The sequence below is a fragment of the Pipistrellus hanaki genome (genome assembly GCF_964339955.1).
Source record: "Pipistrellus hanaki genome assembly, chromosome: X".
NCBI classification, from domain to species: domain Eukaryota; kingdom Metazoa; phylum Chordata; class Mammalia; order Chiroptera; family Vespertilionidae; genus Pipistrellus; species Pipistrellus hanaki.
In genome coordinates, this window is record NC_140524.1 from 52,072,793 (window position 1) to 52,092,038 (window position 19,246).

The 19,246-nt window shown below is 41.0% G+C and overlaps 1 protein-coding gene across 2 annotated transcripts in view; it reads right to left on the reverse strand.

Annotated features, from left to right (window-relative positions):
• The window catches only part of PLP1 (proteolipid protein 1), a 151,860-nt gene that overhangs the window by 125,781 nt on the left and 6,833 nt on the right, over positions 1-19,246 (reverse strand). The window lies entirely within an intron of this gene.

Consider the following 19,246-nt stretch of genomic DNA (forward strand, 5'->3'; position numbering starts at 1 on the left):
AGGTTCTCCACCGCTCAGCAAGGTTGGAACAGTCATGGGCTGCACTGGGGTAGGGCGTTGCTATATAATCCAATGAGATCTTCAGATCTCCTAAGATGCTCAACACTGTCAGAATGGGATCAGGAATTTTGGACTTTCAGAAACACCATCCTTCCAGACCTACATGAACTTCCTGGTCTCCGAAATATGTTTTCCCCTAACTAGCAAGCTGTTAGAGAGTATAAAAAAATGTTTACTATTCAAGGAACTTACCCACTGATGTTAGAAAACTTTTAAGAAAAGTGAAATCCAAGGTAGTAGAAACCAGGAGAAACTGTCCTCAGAGAGTCTTTCATTGGCTAGTTTTTCATTTGTTGTTTTCTCCAAAGTCTCTATTTCCCAGAGCCCCTCATTTCCAACTTTCCCCATTACCTCCTTCATGCAACCTTTTCGAGAATAAAGTGGGCTTTGAGGTACCTGGGAGGACCCCTATCCTTGGACAAACACTGACTTAGCCAACCTTAGGGAAGTAGCTATGGAAGTTAGAGAGCCATAAATTGGAATTATTTCTTAACCCTTCTCTTGCTTTCTTTTTCCTTCTACAATGAGGAAGGTTAGCAGTCATTTGAAGATACCAGAAATGTCAGAATAGAGAGGGTGTAGAAGAGTCCATGTTGAGCCTGATATACCACATGACATGGACCTGGTATACTGAGTCCTTTGAAATGACCCAATTGTGGTGAGAATGAAAAAGGCAATATTAAAGTGCAGGGCTAACAGTTGGAAGGCACATGTAATCAAATGATCTCTTAAACATCTTGACCTTTCCCTGGACCTAGAATAAATAACTATGTAAATCCAATCTCTCTCTCTCTCTCTCTCTCTCTCTCTCTCGCTCTCTCTCGCTCTCTCTCTCTCGCTCTCGCTCTCCCCCTCCCTCCCTCCTTTCCTCTCCCTTCCTTTCTTCCCTCTCCCTTCCCTTCCCCTTCCTCCCTTCTCCCCTCTCTCCATCCTTCTCTTTCCTTCCTCTCTTCCTCAAAATAGTGTTCGGAATTAAGTCAATAAATCTAGTAACCAAAGTAAATCCTATATTCAAACCAAGAACTCAGCTTCCCACTCCCTCTCCCTTTTTTCTATTGATCTTGCCTACTCTTTCCTGTTTATTGAGATACATCTCTTGCCCATCTTTTGATTTTGAAGAGACCATTCTGAGCTGACCAGGAGAGCTGGACCAGAAGTTAATCTTATTGATATTATGACTGGTGCCAAGGAGATTTAAAACTAAAGGATCAGATTAAGGGAAGAATTGAATTCAGGGGCAGAGAGTCCCTGTTTTCCCATTTCTGCCCAGGTAGTGCCAATCAATGAGACGCCACAAGCAATACCCTTTTGAAAGAAGCAGAAGAGTGTCTCTTTGATACTCTCTGTGCAGGGTTGGGGTGTCAGGCTGCTGCAGCCCGAAAGCGGGGGTGGTGGGGGGTGGACTATGGAGATGAGCTTATTGCACAGAGCTCTGCTTGTTACAGATCTTGTCCAGATGGGCCAACTGCACAAATCTGCCCTGTTGAAAATCTCAAGAACAATGCCCTGGAGATAGCTATAACACTGAGCAAAAGAGCCTGCCCAACTGGGACTCAGCTCAGGCCATCAGCTGGTGCTGGGAGCCAAAGAAGCCAAAGTACAAACCAACATAATAGTCCAAAGGAGTTCACAAAGCTACTCAGAGGATATGCCAGGTGGAAGGTACTCTCCCGCCCCATCAGTGCTCCCAAGTGGAGAAGGGAGACACATGATATCAGAATCAGGTACAAATGGCTTTCCTTTTCCTCACTTTTCCTACATGTGTATTGGGGAAGGGAGGAATATTGGGTTCCACTGGGAACATCTGATACCTATAAATCTATCTGATCATGAATTTCTTAAACTTGGACCCTTCTCACCACGGTGAGTTGGCAGGAAGTAATATAAGAGACTCAGTTGGAGGTCACATCCATTATTCCTCATTCTTATAGTACTCACCCATCCAGAGACTCAGGCTACTTTCTGCTTGGATTACCTATGAAGTGATTTTGAGTTTTAAAACAGCATATTTTCTAAAACAAAAAAAACTTCATACATAAATAAAGTGTTTTGGTGTTTTCATTGGTTTACTGTTAATATATAATGCCAGTTAAATACTTCAGACATATATTTTTCCAGAGAAAATGCTTTATTCATTGTTGAGGCTATCAGTACCTCCAACTTTCCTTCAACGTGCCCTGCTCTTTGAAAAACTAGTGATTTGTCTTCCTCTTGCCCTTCAATACATTAGCAGGACCTCTTCCTCTCCCAGAATTCACAATCAAATCAAACAGAGCTTTCTGTATGGAAGAAAGGTAAGGAATACAATTTATTCCTTTTATTTTTCTCCCATAAGTCTTTCCCCCACCTATCACCAAAGAACCGACACTCTTCTAGTTGAAATGTTGGCTCTTGAAGCTCTTTTCCATTTTCACTGAGCCATGAAAATATCCCAACTTTTTCTAGAACATATCACCTTTTGGGAATCTTTATATGTGTCTCCACTTACCTCTCTCTCCAGTTTTTATTTACTATTATTAGTGTTGTGTTCATTATTATTATCATTTCTGGCTGTCAAAACCTTAAATTCAAATTCACTGTGTTGGGATTAAAGATCTTCCCAGGCTGCTCTGCTGATGAAAGACAAATGAGCCAAGCATTGGATCCACCAAGGAATTAGAAACCCAGGTAGTATGACCATTTGCTGAATGGAAGAAGTGTAGAATCAACTCATTGAGAGTAGAGATTACATCTTATATCACTTTTTTCGTTAATCCTCACCTAAGGATACTTTTTCCATTGATTTTGAGAAAGAGTGGAATGGAGGGAGGGAGGGGCAAGGGGGAAGAGAGGGAAGAGAAGAGAGAGGGAGAGAGAGAGAGAAAGAAAAAAAACATCGATGTGAGAGAGACACATCAATTGGTTGACTCCCACAGGCACCCCAACTGGAGGCAGGGACCAAACCTGTAACTCAGGTATGTGCACTTCACTGGGAATTGAACCTGTAACAATTAGGTGCATGGGCTGATGCTCTAACCACTGTGCCATATCAGACAGGGATCTTATATAACTGTTTAGTCCACACAGTTCTTGACATAGAGCATATATATATATATATATATATATATATATATATAATAAAAATATACTTCTTGCATAGTTCATTATATGTACAATATTTCTATTCATTCTTTTTCCATTCAGCTATTCACCACAGAAAAACATAACTGGAAAGAAACATAAAATCAGATAGCATGTACACACGCTCATACACATATATAGGTTGGTCCTTGGGTATAACAGAACTAAAGTTAAAAAGACATCAAAACCCAGTAAATTACATTTTTGAATGAAGAATGATAATGATCTGATTAAACATTAATCATATTCTAAATATGAAGACTAGTGTCAAGTTATATTTCAAAAATCAATTATTAATGAAAATTCTGGCAGTGACAAGGGAGTACAGGTGAGGGGTTTTTGTCAATACAACCACCTGCCTCTCCCTGCTCCACATGCTGTTCCCACTGGAGAGCCAGTCAGCCCTGAAGGGGTGGCAATTAGGCTATTCTTCCTGGCCTCACACTCCTTGCTCCATTGTACTTCACACCTAGGAAAACATTTACAAGTCTACAAACTTGGACTAGTGATATCAGAACAGCATTTTAGAAAATCTTAGGCCAAGGGGAAGAAGGACAGCTGATTTAGGGGCTTTCTCACTTGGAAAAATTTTTCCATGGAAGAATGAAATATGGCTGCTGTCATGAAGTCATGTGAAAAACTCACATGAGAATTCAGCTATTGCCATCCTGCCTGAGTAGCTGTTTGTCTCAGTTGCTGCTTTCACCATGTGGCTTTCTACAAATGTTCTGGCTGCATTATACTGGGTGGTGCATTACCAAGGAAGTACATGCTCACTGTCAACATCACTTAAGTCCAGGGAATGCTTTGTCTTACAGAGCTGAATCTAGAAAAATATGCACATATTCTCTATTTTAATAGCTCTCATTCATAACAATGTAGTGATGATTATGAGTGTGGCTTCGGTACCAGGCAGAGCCTGGGTTTGCATTACAAGACCAACACTCACTGGATATAGGTTCTTGGACAAATGACTTCACCTCCCTCAGCATCAGTTTCCTTCACTAAAGAGTCATTTGAAGGCTTCAAAAATCTAGCACAGAATAACTATGTGGCCTTGAACAATGTTAAATGAAAGTGATACAGTACCTACCTCATAAGGTTGTTGTGCGAATTAAATGAGAGTATGTAGGTAAAATGCTTAACTCGGTGCTTGGCACAAAGTGTTCAATAAAAAATAGCTATTACATGACCAGACCACATCATCATAATCTCTTTTCTACACCTGTCAAATTTCTAGCACATAGGCCTGATTGGAACTTCTGATTTCCATTTTGTAGGTCTCATCTTGCTGAGTTCACACTCACAAAAGCACAAAAGGGGTCAAGTTAAAATTACTTTTATATTTTCAGTGTCTCCTGCTGGCATATAGCAAACTATGTAACCATGACATATCTTAATCTTTCTGAGCCTCAGCTTTTTCAGGGGTGGGGGGAGAAGGAGGAGGGGAAAGAAGAGTGAGGACTAGTAAGGAGAGAAAGGGCAGGGAAAGTCTCCTATTTAAAATGAAAAATAAAAACTACCCTCCTTTTTACTGTAAATTTCTCCCTAGCTATTGATTTATTGCCCTCCTTCATCACCAAGTTTCTTTTTTAAATTTAAACTTATATATGTTTTTATTGATTTTTGAGAGAGCAGAAAACATCAAGATGAGAGAGAAACATAGATGTTAGAGCAAAACATCAATCAGCTGCCTCCTGCATATCACATACCTCGACTGGGGACCAGGAAATGGATCAAACTGATGACCTTTTGGTGCATGGGGTGATGCTCAACCCAATGAGAAACACAGGCCAGGGCATCACAGCAGGAATACTCCACCTAATTTGAAGAAAGAGGAGAAAGTCCAGACATCGAAGATGCTGAAGATGCCTTGCCATGCCAGCAGTCAGCAGCTATGCGACGCTGCAGATTGCCCAAGACCAAAAAAGAGACGGTTGGGCCGAAACCGGTTTGGCTCAGTGGATAGAGCGTCAGCCTGCGGACTGAAGGGTCCCAGGTTTGATTCTGGTCAAGGGCATGTACCTTGGTTGTGGGCACATCTCCAGTGGGGGGTGTGCAAGAAGCAGCTGATCGATGACTCTCTCGTCGATGTTTCTAACTCTCTATCCTTCTCCCTTCCTCTCTGTAAAAAAAATCAATAAAAATATATTTTTAAAAAAGAAAAAAAAAAAGATGGTGGGACCTGCATTGCCACCATCCAGATATCATTGCAGACATGCACATATGAAAAACTTTTGGACTCAGAACTTTTGGACATTGAAACTTGGACTTAGAACTCTTAGACTTTGAAATTTGGACTCATTTTATTGTTCTGATATGTTTATTTCTGGTCTGAAGATGCAAGATTTTTTAAAAGAAAGAAATGGGGGAGATGCCGGAAACCAATCATTGTCTCACTAATAGAAAGAGGCTGGTCAACCTTCAAGCTCTGAAATGTCAGAGCCAACCACACCCTATCTAATTGAGACAATAGTAACTGAGGCAACTTCCCCATCTTGTAATCATGTAAATCCTTACTGATATGATAATCCTCTTATTACATGCCTAAGGGCTATGGGTGTTTCCCAAAGCTGCTTAAGGGTAATGGGTGTATCCCATAGCAGCCTCAATAAAAGGGAGAGCAAGGCCAGAGCCTAGAGAGTCTTCCCACTAGAGGTTGACTCCTGCCTGGCCCCCCATTTGTCCCAAATTAACTTTTCTAGTCTCTCTCTTTATTTTAGTGTGTGGCCTCCTCCAGAAACCGGACCCTGAGTGGGCCCTAATCACGCAGGTCGTGTTAAGAGTTCCCACATCACCAAGTTTCTTAAAAGAGATATCCTAATTACATGTTTCTACATCCTCATGACTACCCTTAAGAGGGAGTTCAGGAGAAGGCAGAAGATATATTACAATTTGTTGAGGAGTTAAAAGGTAGTCATGTTCCTTACACTGCCTTATTAATTGCTATGTCAACTCAACACTTTTCTGTCCTAATTTTTCATGATTTCCTATAACATTTGTTGAATCTGCCACACCTTCTTTGAAATTCTCTTCTCCCTTGGTTTTCACTCCTCTGGCCATTGATTTCAGAGAGGAAGGGAGAGGGGAGAGAGAGATAGAAACATCAATGATGATAGAGAATCATTAATCAGCTGCCTCCTGCATGCCCCCTACAGGGGATCAAGCCCTCAACCTGGGCATGTGCTCTTTTTGAAAAAGTTTTATTTTGTTTTAAGTATTACAAATACAGAAGGTCCTTAGGTTACGTCAGAGATCCATTCCTAGATGTAATGCGACTTTTACCATAAGTCAGAACCCACCTACACAAGCACCTACGTCATTCACATGGAGCACATACACAGCAGTAATGAAGTGAAACAATTAAAAAAAATTTTAAAAGAAAGATAACAGGGAGGGCATGTATGGGAGTGGGGTATGGGAAATGGTAAGATATGTACACATATAATACCTTAATTAAAAAAATGGGAGGAAAAAAAGAAAGATAACAATTCCTGACCTTTACTTGTGGTAAATAAATAATCACTAAGAAAAGAGAAATATGCAAATTGACCATACCTCTGCGATGCTCATCAGCCAATCAGGAGTGATATGCAAATTATACCAACAAAGATGGCAGGTTAATTTGCATATGCAGACACAGAGCGAAGACTGAAGACTGAAGAATAAAGACGACTAAAGACTGAACACTGAAGAGGGTGGCTTCTCTGCTGCAGCCAGAACAAAAGCCTGGGTCCCGGGTGCCAGAGGAAACTGGTGCTGGCAGCCAGGGGAAGGAAGGCCTATTGCACAAATCTTCATGCAATGGGCCTCTAGTAAAAAACATAAAGCACATATGTACATATGTCAAAATGATGGAACTTTGTTTTATATAAATAAATGGGAGATGGTGATGTAACCACTAAACAACATACGTCGAGTCCAACGTAACCCAAGGACTACTTGTAGTAGTACATATGTCTCCTTTTTATTCCCATTGATCTCCCCACAGCCTCCCCTACCCCCAGGCACATGCCCTCACCCCCCTCCCTGATGAACAAAAATAGATACAGAGGCAAAGAAGCATTGAACAGACTGTCAAACTACAGTGGGAAGGCAAGGGAGGGTTGGGAGTAGTAAGAGATCAACTGAAGGACTTGTATGCAAGTATATAAGCATAACCAATGGACGTAAGGCACTTGGCATATCCTCTTGACTGGAATTGAGCCCAGGACGCTTTAGTCTGCAGGCCGATGCTATATTCACTGAGCCAAACCAGCTAGGGCCTCCCTTGGTTTTAATTCTCCAGTTTCTTTTTTCACTCCTCTGGCCATTGCTTCTTGATGTTCTTATTCTCCAGGATTTCATCTTTGGCTTTCACCTCTCCTCATTATATACTTACCGCTTGGCTGTTCTCAACTGTTTCTATGGAAGTGATATGGCAATTCTCAAATTTCTACCTTCAGTTCAGATTCTCCACAGCTCTAGTCCTATTTTCCAATTATCTGTTGAATAATTCCACCTGAATATCCCACAAGTACCTCAAACTCAACATGTCTAGAACCAAACAATTCAGTCATCTCCTTCAAACCTCCTCTTCCACCACCCCATCCTCCAATCTTGATGAGTAACACTTCCACCTACCCAGTCACCTGAGACAGAAAACTGGGAGTCAGGCTTGATAATTTCTTTTTCCACAGCCCTCAAATCAAATCAAGCACCAAGTCCTATTGAGTCTACATTTCAGAATTATGCCTCTTCTTCTCTATCTTCCCTGACCTCATCTTGGTTCAGATTTTGAGTCTATCCTCATTTCCTATCCTCCACAATATTGTCAATTTGGCCTCTGTAAAACATAAATCTATTTATGACACTTCCTTGCTTTAAATCCTTCAATAGCTCCCTATTGTCTTCAGGAAAAAGACCACATTGCTTAAATTGACCTCCAAGATATTTTTTGCTCTGGCTCCTGCCAGTGCCTCCATCTTCTTCTCTCATCACTCCCTTCTCTCCCCTAAATTCACCCTGCATTTGATGCTGATCCACCTACATAACCCTGAACCCAATAACTCATCCTGTCTAATGCTCTGTGACCTTGCACATGCTTTTCTCTGGCTTCTTCCACTCTACTTCCACTTACATTTCCTGTAAGGCTTTATCAAACCCCTTTCACCTAGGTGTCCAGATAGATTTGGGTTCTCTAATAATGTCCTGTACATAACTCTACATCTGTATTTGTGATATTATATAGTGTTCTTTTGTCTCTCCCTCACACATAAACATGAGTTGAAGGTAAAGGATTATAATGTATTTACCTGTGAATTACCCATACCAAGCTCAGAGCATGAAATGAATTAGTGTATGCTAGATAATTTTTTAAAGTAGTGAGTACTGTAGTTCTTTTAAAAATATATATTTTATTGATATTTTACAGAGGAAGGGAGAGGGATAGAGACATCGATGAGAGAGGAACATCAATCAGCTGCCTCCTGCACACTCCCTACTGGGTACGTGCCCGCAACCAAGGTACATGCCCTTGACCGGAATCAAATCCGGGACCCTTTGAGTCTGCAGGTCGACACTCTTATTCACTGAGCCAAACCGGTTAGGGCAGTACTGTAGTTCTTTTAAAAAAAAAATTTAACCACCCAATTGCAGCATCAGTCCTCACCAACTATACTTATTTTGTAAGGTTTGTGTCATGAAAGACTATAATATGAAGGTAACAAGCATCCGTATTCTTTTCCTTTTCAAAGCACTTAAGTATGTCATCCTCAAAGCAAACCTTAGGAGTAAAATAACCATGTATCCATGAAGAAGAAGAGGCAATGAAGCTCAAAGAAGCCAAGTGACATACCCAAATCTCACAACAAGTTAGTGACAGTGGCAAAACCAAAATCCAGTTTTCCTATTTTTCAGTTCAATCCTTATCTACTGGTCAAGGGATTTTCAAAGTCAGCTTCAAGGAGTCCTAGAAGAGACAGCCACCAACCCCCCCCCCACTCCCCCCCCAACACACACACTACACACTTTTCAGGCAGAGTCACTCTAAGCTGATATATTTCCTTCACCATAATATTTTGTTTGTGGTGGGAAGGGGGGCAAAGGGAGAGTTTATTGCTGCTTTTACATTTTTGAAAAAAAATATTGCATCATCTACAACTTTCAGAAATAATCCATTTATTGGATTGATGACTATTATAACTTTATTATTTGGAAAATAGTATAGAAAGATTTTGTTTTTTGAGAATAGGCCAAAATGAAGGGCTATCATAACAAAGGAATCTAAAAGTTGAACATTTATATGAAGTTCCTCTTCAAGTTATCAACCTACATAAGTCCTGAATCCTATCAGCGTCTCTTCCCTTCCACTTACTACCATTGCCTTCCTGATTTATCATCCTCAATTTAACACTAATCCTTTACTACTTCAAGCCGTGATAATCATTGTTATGAAGAAATTCCTGACCATCACAAGGGCAGGACTGCTTGGGACCATTGGTCATTTCCTCTCCCTCACACATAAACATGAGTTGAAGGTAAAGGATTATAATGTATTTACCTTTACCTTCAACTCATGTTTATGTGTGAGGGATAGAACATTTGCTATCTTGACTGCATTTACCAATATTCTCACACAAAGAAACAAACAGCTGGCTTTTTTAGAAAACTAATCTCTGATGGGATTCCCATAAGGCAACTGAGTCAATGGATCGCAATGTCTTAGAATTCTGAAACCTGGCTCACCAGAGCTGGAAGGGCCTTCCCAGATCCTTTAGTCTGGTCTGCTCATCACACAATATGGGGAATCCGATTGGGCAAAGCCTATGCCTTAAGTGTAACTCCTTTATTTTTGCAACTTAGTTGAACCTGGGAAAGGAAAGAATTAAATAGAAAGTGAAAAACCAAAGTGTCTCATATTTTATTAGCTCCAAAGGCTCACTTCTGAGACTGGTCTGACACATAGATTGTGACAGATTCAAGGTTTTAGCTGAGGAAACTTTTCCTGTGATGATCATTCAGTCCCCAATCTCTGCCATGTTAACCTGCTGACTGACACCCATATTAGATGTCCACAGTCCCCATAGAAAGAGGATATCACAAATCTTGCAAGTTATTATGTTACAGGTACCAATCTCCAAATTCTATAAACTCAGGCTATCTTTCTTGAGTTCCTTTGGGAATTTATTTATGAATCCCTTAGACTTAGACTTCTAGCCTTTCCTTAATAGAAACACAACTTGTTGTCACAGTTTGATTGGCTTAAGCTTCAGGTTATTCCTTTAAGGGAGGACACAATGTGGTTTCTCATTAAAACATTGTTATCCTTCTATGAAATATACTCCTTGATTTGGGAGTCAACCCTTCCTGTCCCATCTCTCAAGATTTCAAATTCCAGGTGTATGAACCCTCTTCACCCAAAGATGCCTAACAGAGTAGAGCAATGAATCATGAAAATTAATCTCATTCTTGTCTATTTACTACTTATGTAACCTCTCTCCCTGGTATCCTGGTGGTGGATTTGAGTTCAGGGTAAAGGATTCAGGAGAGAAAGGGTCAAGACTAATGAATATATCTTCAAAGTATAACTGATACCATGTTTGATGTTATCTCTCAACTAAGAGATAACCAGTTAGGAGTGCAGCTACAAAATATTGATAGTACACATTTCTTCCCTTTACCCTTCCTTGGGGAGGGAGTAGGGTGTACTGCCTCTCTGATATCCTCAACTGAAATCTTCCTAACCATATGGGATCTGGATCTGAAATGAAAAGAAACCCTCCCCTGGCATTAATGTCTACCCAAGGGTGAGGTTGGGTGTTTTCTGACTATCTTGGAAAGTTTTCTTGGAGCCACATTTTGTTTCAGGACAGGTGCTCAATTTCTATTGGTAAATCTAATTCCTTTTCCTGTCATTCCTTGAGTTTCTGCACTATGCCTCACTCAAGCGGTGCATCACCTTATTAGGCCCAGACTCACAAGATTAAGAAATGGCTACTGCCTGAACACCCTTCCAAACAATCTCTACCCTGCCATCTAGCCTCCTAATGAAAGTAGAAAAGTCTAGTGAATTGGCATAAGCATCCATCCTTTGAGTCTCACCAAATGCTTAGTTTTACAGAGGACCTACCATTGACATTTAGATCCTTTTAGGCACTTAGTGCCCTCCTAAGTCTCCCTAACTGAGTCCAGATAAGGCAAAGCTTTTCACCAGAAATGTGAAGTCATCAAGTGAGTAATCAGTAAGAGGGGTCCCCTCAATTCTGAACTCCATTAAGGCAGGAAAAAAGGTCTTCTTAATGTGTGGATAAGATCAAAGTGCTTGAAACAATGGGGGTGGGCAATAAATGACTACTGAATGAACAACTGCACATGTAGAAGTGCATTTGGCCTTACTGTCAAATCTGTCTGGTTACAAAAACCAACATTTTCTTGTGTTTCTGGAGAAGGGAGTGGTGGTGAGAGTAGATAAAGAAAGAAACTGAGTCCATAGGATAATTGGGAGGCTAGGGTTTGGGGTAAGCTGAGGATGGAGTTCTCTGTTTTGTTTTAGTTGAGGTGTTTTCTTTTGTTTGCTTTTTCAAAAGTCAGTGTTGTCTAATGATTTCTTCATCTCATAATCAAAAACTTATAAAGGTTTCCTTTTGCCCACAAATGTAAAAACAATCTTTTCAGGCTGGCTTTTACCAACCAATATTGCCTCATCTCCCTTCCATTAATTCACCTATTTTTGTGGCACACCTACCAAAGTATGCCAGGCACTATACTTAATACAAGGGCAGCACAGTGAAGAAGAAATATAGCCACTGTCTCAGGGGGCTTATATCCTGGTGAGGAAGATAAATTTGGACTAAGTTATTCGAGAATAGTAAAATGGAGAAAATGTGGAAGTATTATGGAAACATATGAGGGGGACTTGACCTAGTTGTGGTAGAAGTTGGGGGAGGAATATCATGGCTTCTCTAAGACAGAGACATTTAAGATATAACCTCAAGGAGCCCGGCTGGTGTGACCCAGTGGTTGAGCTGGCAATCCATGAAGCAGGAGGTCACGGTTTGATTCCTGGTCATGGCACATGCCTGGGTTATGGGATCAATCCCCAGTGGGGGGTGTGAAGGAGGCAGTCAATTGATTAATTATTCTCATCATCAGTGTTTCTCTCTCTCCTTCTCCCTCTCCCTCTCTCTTTCCCTCTCCCTTCCTCTCTCTAAAATCAATTTTAAAATATTTAAAAATTTTTAAACAGAATTCTTAAAATAAGAGGAAAGGAAGCACAAAGAACATAAAAGGAAGCAGAAAAAGAATGGAGAGATTAGGGATAGGAGAATTTTAAAGAGGGAAGTGATGTAACAGATTTGCATTTGGCAAAGAACATTCTTAGTCCAGTGTGGAGAACAAATTGTAGGGAGATAAGAGTAGGTCATAGGTGAAAATGGTCATGGCTTAAAAGGATAAAGGTAGCAGATGCTAGGGGAACATAGTAGTAAGCAAGGGTACTTTCCCCAAAGTAGGGACATTTCAATTGAGACTCGATGGCTGGGTCAGTCATGGTAAGAAGTTTGAGGTGTGTGTGTGTGTGTGGGAGGGGCGGTGATGAAGAGGGTCTCCAGCACAGTAATCTTCTGCTTTAGCCAAAGCAGTCCTCATTTTTGCTAATGTTTTAGTGCCAACCTGAAATGTCATGTGCCTTTTACTCCTAACCAAATGATGTCTATCTTTCTAAAGCCCTGTCAAATCCCACCTTTTCTGATCACACCAAATGTGGTTTCTCTTGTTTCTAGACTCCTACTCCATATCTGTCACTTAACTTTTTAAAAATATACTATTTAATGTTATTACTTAACTTGATGCATTTCCCAAACTCTTTGTGGGCTCCCTGAATTTATGAACTGTCTTCAGTTATTTTGGCATTGCCAGGGTACCTGGCACAGTGATTGGGCATTGATCAGTAAGGTGCTCATTGAAAAAATGAATGAATGAGGCCCTAGAGCCCCTACAGGCCTCCTTTAGCGATTCGCTATTATCTGTGAAACTGACAAAGAAAAGGGAGCATGCTTTCCCTAAAAGATTCTACTAATTGCATCCAAAGTCCTAAGATTTGAAGTCAATAGCCCCTTCTCACTGGTCACTGCTTCTCACCCCCTTACAATCCTGCCCCCTCCCACCACCACCACCACCACCTTCTATTGTTTCTTCTGTCTTCTGGTTGTCAGCCAGGATGAGAAAATGGTCTAGCTGTCCTCAGAGACTTACACCAGCCAGGACTGCTCCACAGTGCCATGAAGGGCCAGGACTTTTGTTTACAGCTGGGGCCATGATGAGGCGGTAAGCACAGCTGACAGCCCCATTCTGGAGCAAATATCAATCTTCCTCTGTCCTCTCAGCCAAGTTTCACAGACCAGCTCTATTGAAAGCTGGCTACACCGCCTGGGCCTCACTGATGTCCCATCCACAACTCTGGCCTGGGAACAGCTGGGTGAATCTCAGCTTTGTACCTTTTAGGAACTGCCCTGACTCTCTTCTCTGTCCCCAGTTTCTAATCATGTTACCTCAACCTCAGAGGCTCACATGAATATGTCCTCCTAGGTCCCCTTACCCTAAACAATACCCCATGTCTCCAACCAGATCTTCTCACTCTCGGCAGTGTACAAACACTCTCATTTGCTCAGTCACACAGTAAAACAGCACATAAAAGGATCAAACCAGTTTTCAATGTGTACTTTATGGAGCCTGCCTTTCCAAGCTGAGTAGACTGGATTCAGGTACTTGAGTGCACATGCATGTGTAATTTTTGCCTTCAGATAGCTTTTCCACTGTTTTTAAACCTACAAATCATACCTGTTGCTGGTGTTGCTCAGTTAGTTGAGGGTGGTCCCGTGCACCAAAAGGTAGCTGGTTCGATTCTGATGGGGGCTCGATTTCTGGTTGCAGGCTCAATCCCCAGTGGGGAGCACAGAGGTGACAGCCCACTGATGTTTCTCTCAGATGGATTTTTCTCACTCTCTCCTTTCCCCTTCCTCAATAAAAACATATAAAAAATAAAATCAAACCTACAAATCAAATGGGTCTTGAGACCTTCAAAGAATATCCTTTGAGATCCCAAGTGAGAGCATCTTTGCCACATTCTGTTCCCTGGTCTACTCCTTCCTTAGTAACTTTGCACCTCTGGTACTCACCACTCACCTGAGGTGAGAATTAAGGCCTGATACATTACTAACTGCCTCTTGTCCCAAGGTTCCCTTTGCCTGTATTTCTCTGCCTGCTGTCTAACAGAGTTTTTACCAATTCAATTGGGCTTGTTTCCATGGTTTTCAACCTCTCCCAATTCCCAAACACCCAAGGAATATGATTCACCTCTTTCACTCTCAGCAGCTCATTATATCAAGGCTTCTCCAGGGATCTGGTGGAAGGGGACTACAGGCTGGAGATGATTCCCCTTCTAGGAGATCTTAGAATTTCTGGCTAGAGGCTTTTTCAATCTAAAACACCTCTCTCCCTGGAGAAACCAAGATGGCGGCCTAGGTAAGCACCTAAGCTGCCGCCTCACACAACAATTTCAAAACAACAACTAAAAGACAGAACGAACATCATCCAAAACCAAAGGAAAGCTGGCTGAGTGGAAAAATCTACAACTAGAAAGGAGAGGCTCACGGATCAGGGGAGCCACAAAGCGCTGAGGTAGGGAGATGCTCGTGTGCAGAGAGGAAGGGCAGCTACGGGAAAGGAAGCCCCTGATTGCATTGAACACCAGTTCTGAATGCACTGAACCCCAACCCCGGCTGAAATCCCATGGACCCAGGCTCACACGGGTGGAGTCTGGACTGTAGAGAAAGGCACCCGGAGACTCAGAGACTGGGAGACTTGGTGGAACCGGGAGCCGCAGTGGGCAGGGGCAACAGTTGCGCGCGAGTGAATGCCTGCAGAGAGGTCTGACTGTGGAGGTTGCCTTGCCCTCTCCATAGCGGAAGGAATCAGAAGCTCCAGACTACAGAGACCCAAACCAATTCCGGGCGAGCCCTTGGGACACCCACACTCTTGCAGGGGGAATCTTGATTGTGAGGTGGAAACTCAGGGGAGCCGCGGAAGGCAGAGGTCTGAGGCTCACGCACGAGGGCAGGGCTGACAGGAAGCCAAGACTGTCACCTCAGCCCTGAGACTCTGCCCCATCCAAGCTGAGCACAGAGGCTTTTGCAATTTTGCAAGTCTGATCCTATAAGACTGTCTCCAATACAGAAGGTATCCCTGCGTAGACACAGCTGATACTCACATCTAATTGGTCTGGAGGTCAATTCCTCCCAGTGATACCAACAACAATCAAGACTTAACTACAACAAGGCTGTACACTCAGTCCACAAAGGGGAGCACCAAGAGTGTCTACCTCAGATAACTGGGGAGGCTGACCCACCGGGCCATATATACGACACCAAACACACAAAGCCATCCTACCAACTCAGGGCAGCAGCAAAAATGCCGAGACAAGGAAATAGATCTCAAACAAAAGAAATGGAGGAGAACAAAAGACTGGATATAGAGTTCAAAACCACGGTAATAAGGTTTTTCAAGAATTTCCTAGAAAACACTGATAAATTTAACAAGACCCTCAAGGATATGAAAAAGGACCAACTAGAAATTAAACATACACTGACTGAAATAAAAAAATATTATACAGAGACCCAACAGCAGACTAGAGGAACACAAGAATCAAGTCAAAGATCTGGAATACACAGAGGCAAAGGACACTCCTCTGGAGAAGCAAGAAGCGAAGAGAATCCAGAAAGTTGAAGATAGTGTAAGGAGCCTCTGGGACAACTTCAAGTGTACCAACATCAGAATTATGGGGGTTCCAGAAGAAGAGAGAGTACAAGATACTGAAAACCTATTTGAAGAAACAATGTCAGAAAACTTCCCCCACCTGGTGAAATAAATAGACTTAAAAGTACAGGAAGCGCACAGAACCCCAAACAAAAGGAATCCAAAGAGGACAATACCAAGACACATCATAATTAAAATGCCAAAGGCAAAAGACAAAGAGAGAATCTTACAAGCAGCAAGAGAAAAAAATTAGTTACCTATAAGGGAGCACCCATATGACTATCAGCTGATTTCTCAACAGAAACTATGCAGGCCAGACAGGAGTGGCAAGAAATATTCAAAGTGATGAATACCAAGAACCTACAACCAAGATTACTCTATCCAGCAAAGTTATCGTTCAGAATTGAAGGGCAGATAAAGAGCTTCACAGATAAAAAGCTAAAGGAGTTCATCACCACCAAACAAGTATTATATGAAATGCTGAAAGGTATGCTTGAAGAAGAAGAAGAAGAAGAAAAAGAAGAAGAAGAAGAAGAAGAAGAAGAAGAAGAAGAAGAAGAAGAAGAAGAAGAAGAAGAAGAAGAAAGATAAAAATTATGATCAACAAATACATACCTACCAACAAGTGAATCTAAAAACCAAGTGAATTAAAAATCTGAGCAACAGAATAAACTGGTGAATATAATAGAATCAGGGGCAAAGAAAGGGAGTGGATTGATAATTATCAGGGGGAAAGGGGTGTAAGGGGTGCAGGAAGAGACTGGATTAAAATCGTACACCTATGCCGAAACCGGTTTGGCTCAGCAGTAGAGTGTCGGTCTGCAGACTGAAAGGTCCCAGGTTCAATTTCAGTCAAGGGCATGTACATTGGTTGCGGGCACATCCCCGGTAGGGGGTGTGCAAGAGGCAGCTGGTCGATGTTTCTCTCTCATTGACATTTCTAGCTCTCTATTCCTCTCTCCTCCTCTCTGTAAAACAATCAATAAAATATATTTTAAAGAAATAATAATAAAATGGTACACCTATGGATGAGGACAATGCGGGGGAATGTAAGGGAAGAAGGTGGGGTGGGAACTGGGTGGAAGGGAGCTGGGGTAAAAGGGGGAGAGGAGAAACAATTGTAATAACCTGAGCAATAAAGATTAAATTTGAAAAAAATAAAAATAAAAATAAAATCCCTATTAAAAAATAAAAAATAAAACTGCGAGGGAAGAAAATTAATAACATTAAAAAAAAAAAAAACATAAAACACCTCCCTCCCCAGCTTTTTACATGGCACATTGCTACTAAAGAGGTGTGCATCCCACCCAACCCCTTGGTTAATAAGTAGTTTTCTAAAGAGAAACCCACATGTGTTTTCCTCCCCAGGACTGATTAATCACTTCTAATTTTTTGTCTTTATAAAATATTTTATTATGGAAACCTTCAAAAATATACAAAATTAGGAAGAATAGTATAATGAACTCTCCATGTAACCATCATTAAGCTTCAACAATTGGTTTCTTTAAACCAGCAGTCGCCAACCTTACAGACCTCACAGACCACTTGTTGGTGACTGCTGATTTAGACTAAATATGCAATATTTTAAGTACTCCTGGTTTGTCCTCTTTAATAATATGACAACTGAATCACTGAAAAGCATAGCTTTCAACATTTTCAGTAAAATGGGGATTTTGAGTGCATAGGTATAAGCATGAACCAAGTCATCTCTGAAGAACTAGCTTAAGGCATCCTCTTAGGCAATGCTTGTATTGTAGGAGTCAGCTTAGACTGGCAGAAATCAGCATTCATCTCTGTTTTTTTATGTGTAACACAGATGATTTAACATGATAATTCCAAGTGAAGTCTGTGGTTAGTAAAGCCACAAATTCTGTAAGTTGCTTATTAAACTATTGACTGAGGAAGGGAAAAACAGGGATTATGTGTAAGTCTGGCATCCCAAGGTCACTCAAGGACTACATTCAATAAATTAAAATTCTCAGTGATTTGAAGTAACCTATTTCTGCCAAATGGATGAGTCAGTTGGAGCAGGAATGTAAGGGGTTGATTAAAGGAGGAAAAAAGAGCTAGAAGAGAATAGATACCCCTAACAGGATATAAAACTTTCCTATGACTATTTCCATCATTTTCCCTGTCTGTCATGGGCTAGCTAACTAGACTGATCCAGACTAATTTGCTGAATTGGTTTTAGGAAATCCCTATGGAATGAAGCAGGTACAAATAGATAGGAAAACACTTATTAAAGAAATATCATTAGCTAATATTTGGAAACAGCCTAAGTGCCCATCAGCAGATGAGTGGATTAAAAAACTGGTACATCTACACAATGGAATACTATGCTTCGGTAAAAAAAAAAAAAAAGAAGAAGGATGAATTCTTACCATTTGCAACAGTATGGATGGAACTGGAGAGCATTATGCCAAGTGAAATAAGCCAGTCAGAGAAAGATAAATATCACATGATCTCACTCATTTATGGAATATAATGAACATTAACTGATGAACAAAAACAGATCCAGAGAAGCATCGACTAGACCATGAAACCTCAGAGGGAAGGTAGGGGAGGGTGGGAATAAGGGGGATATATCAACCAAAGAACTTGTATGCATGCATATAAGCCTAACCAATGGACATAGACAACAGGTGGGGTGAGGGCATGAGTAGGGAGGGGCAATGGGGGGGATAAGGACACATATGTAATACCTTAATCCAGTGGTTGGCAAACTCATTATTAGTCAACAGAGCCAAATATCAACAGTATAATGAATGAAATTTCTTTTAGAGCCAAATTTTTTAAACTTAAACTATATAGTTAGGTACATTGTTATTAACTTAATTAGGGTACTCCTAACCTGGCCTTTGCTAAAAACTCAAGGGGCCAAAGAGCCACATGTGGCTCACAAACCACAGTTTGCAGACCACTGCCTTAATCAATAAAAAAGAATTAAAAAGAGAAAAAAATTAATAAAAGAAAATGTATTTGTGCCAAAAGTAAAAATAAAAAAAGAAATATTTTGCTTAGCCTTGAAATATTAGGGTATTTTTTTTTAAACTTTTAAACTAACCAAACGTTCTTTTAAACATTATCCAATAAATTAGTCAGAAAAAAATGAAAAAAAATACGAAACTGAGAGACCCAAGGCTTAGATAAACACACCTAAACTGCTGCAGTGCATAACAATTTCAAAATTACAACTAAAAGACAAAACGTCTATCACCCAGAACCACAGGAAAGCTGGCTGAAAGGAAGCTAGACTGAAAGATAAAGGAGCATT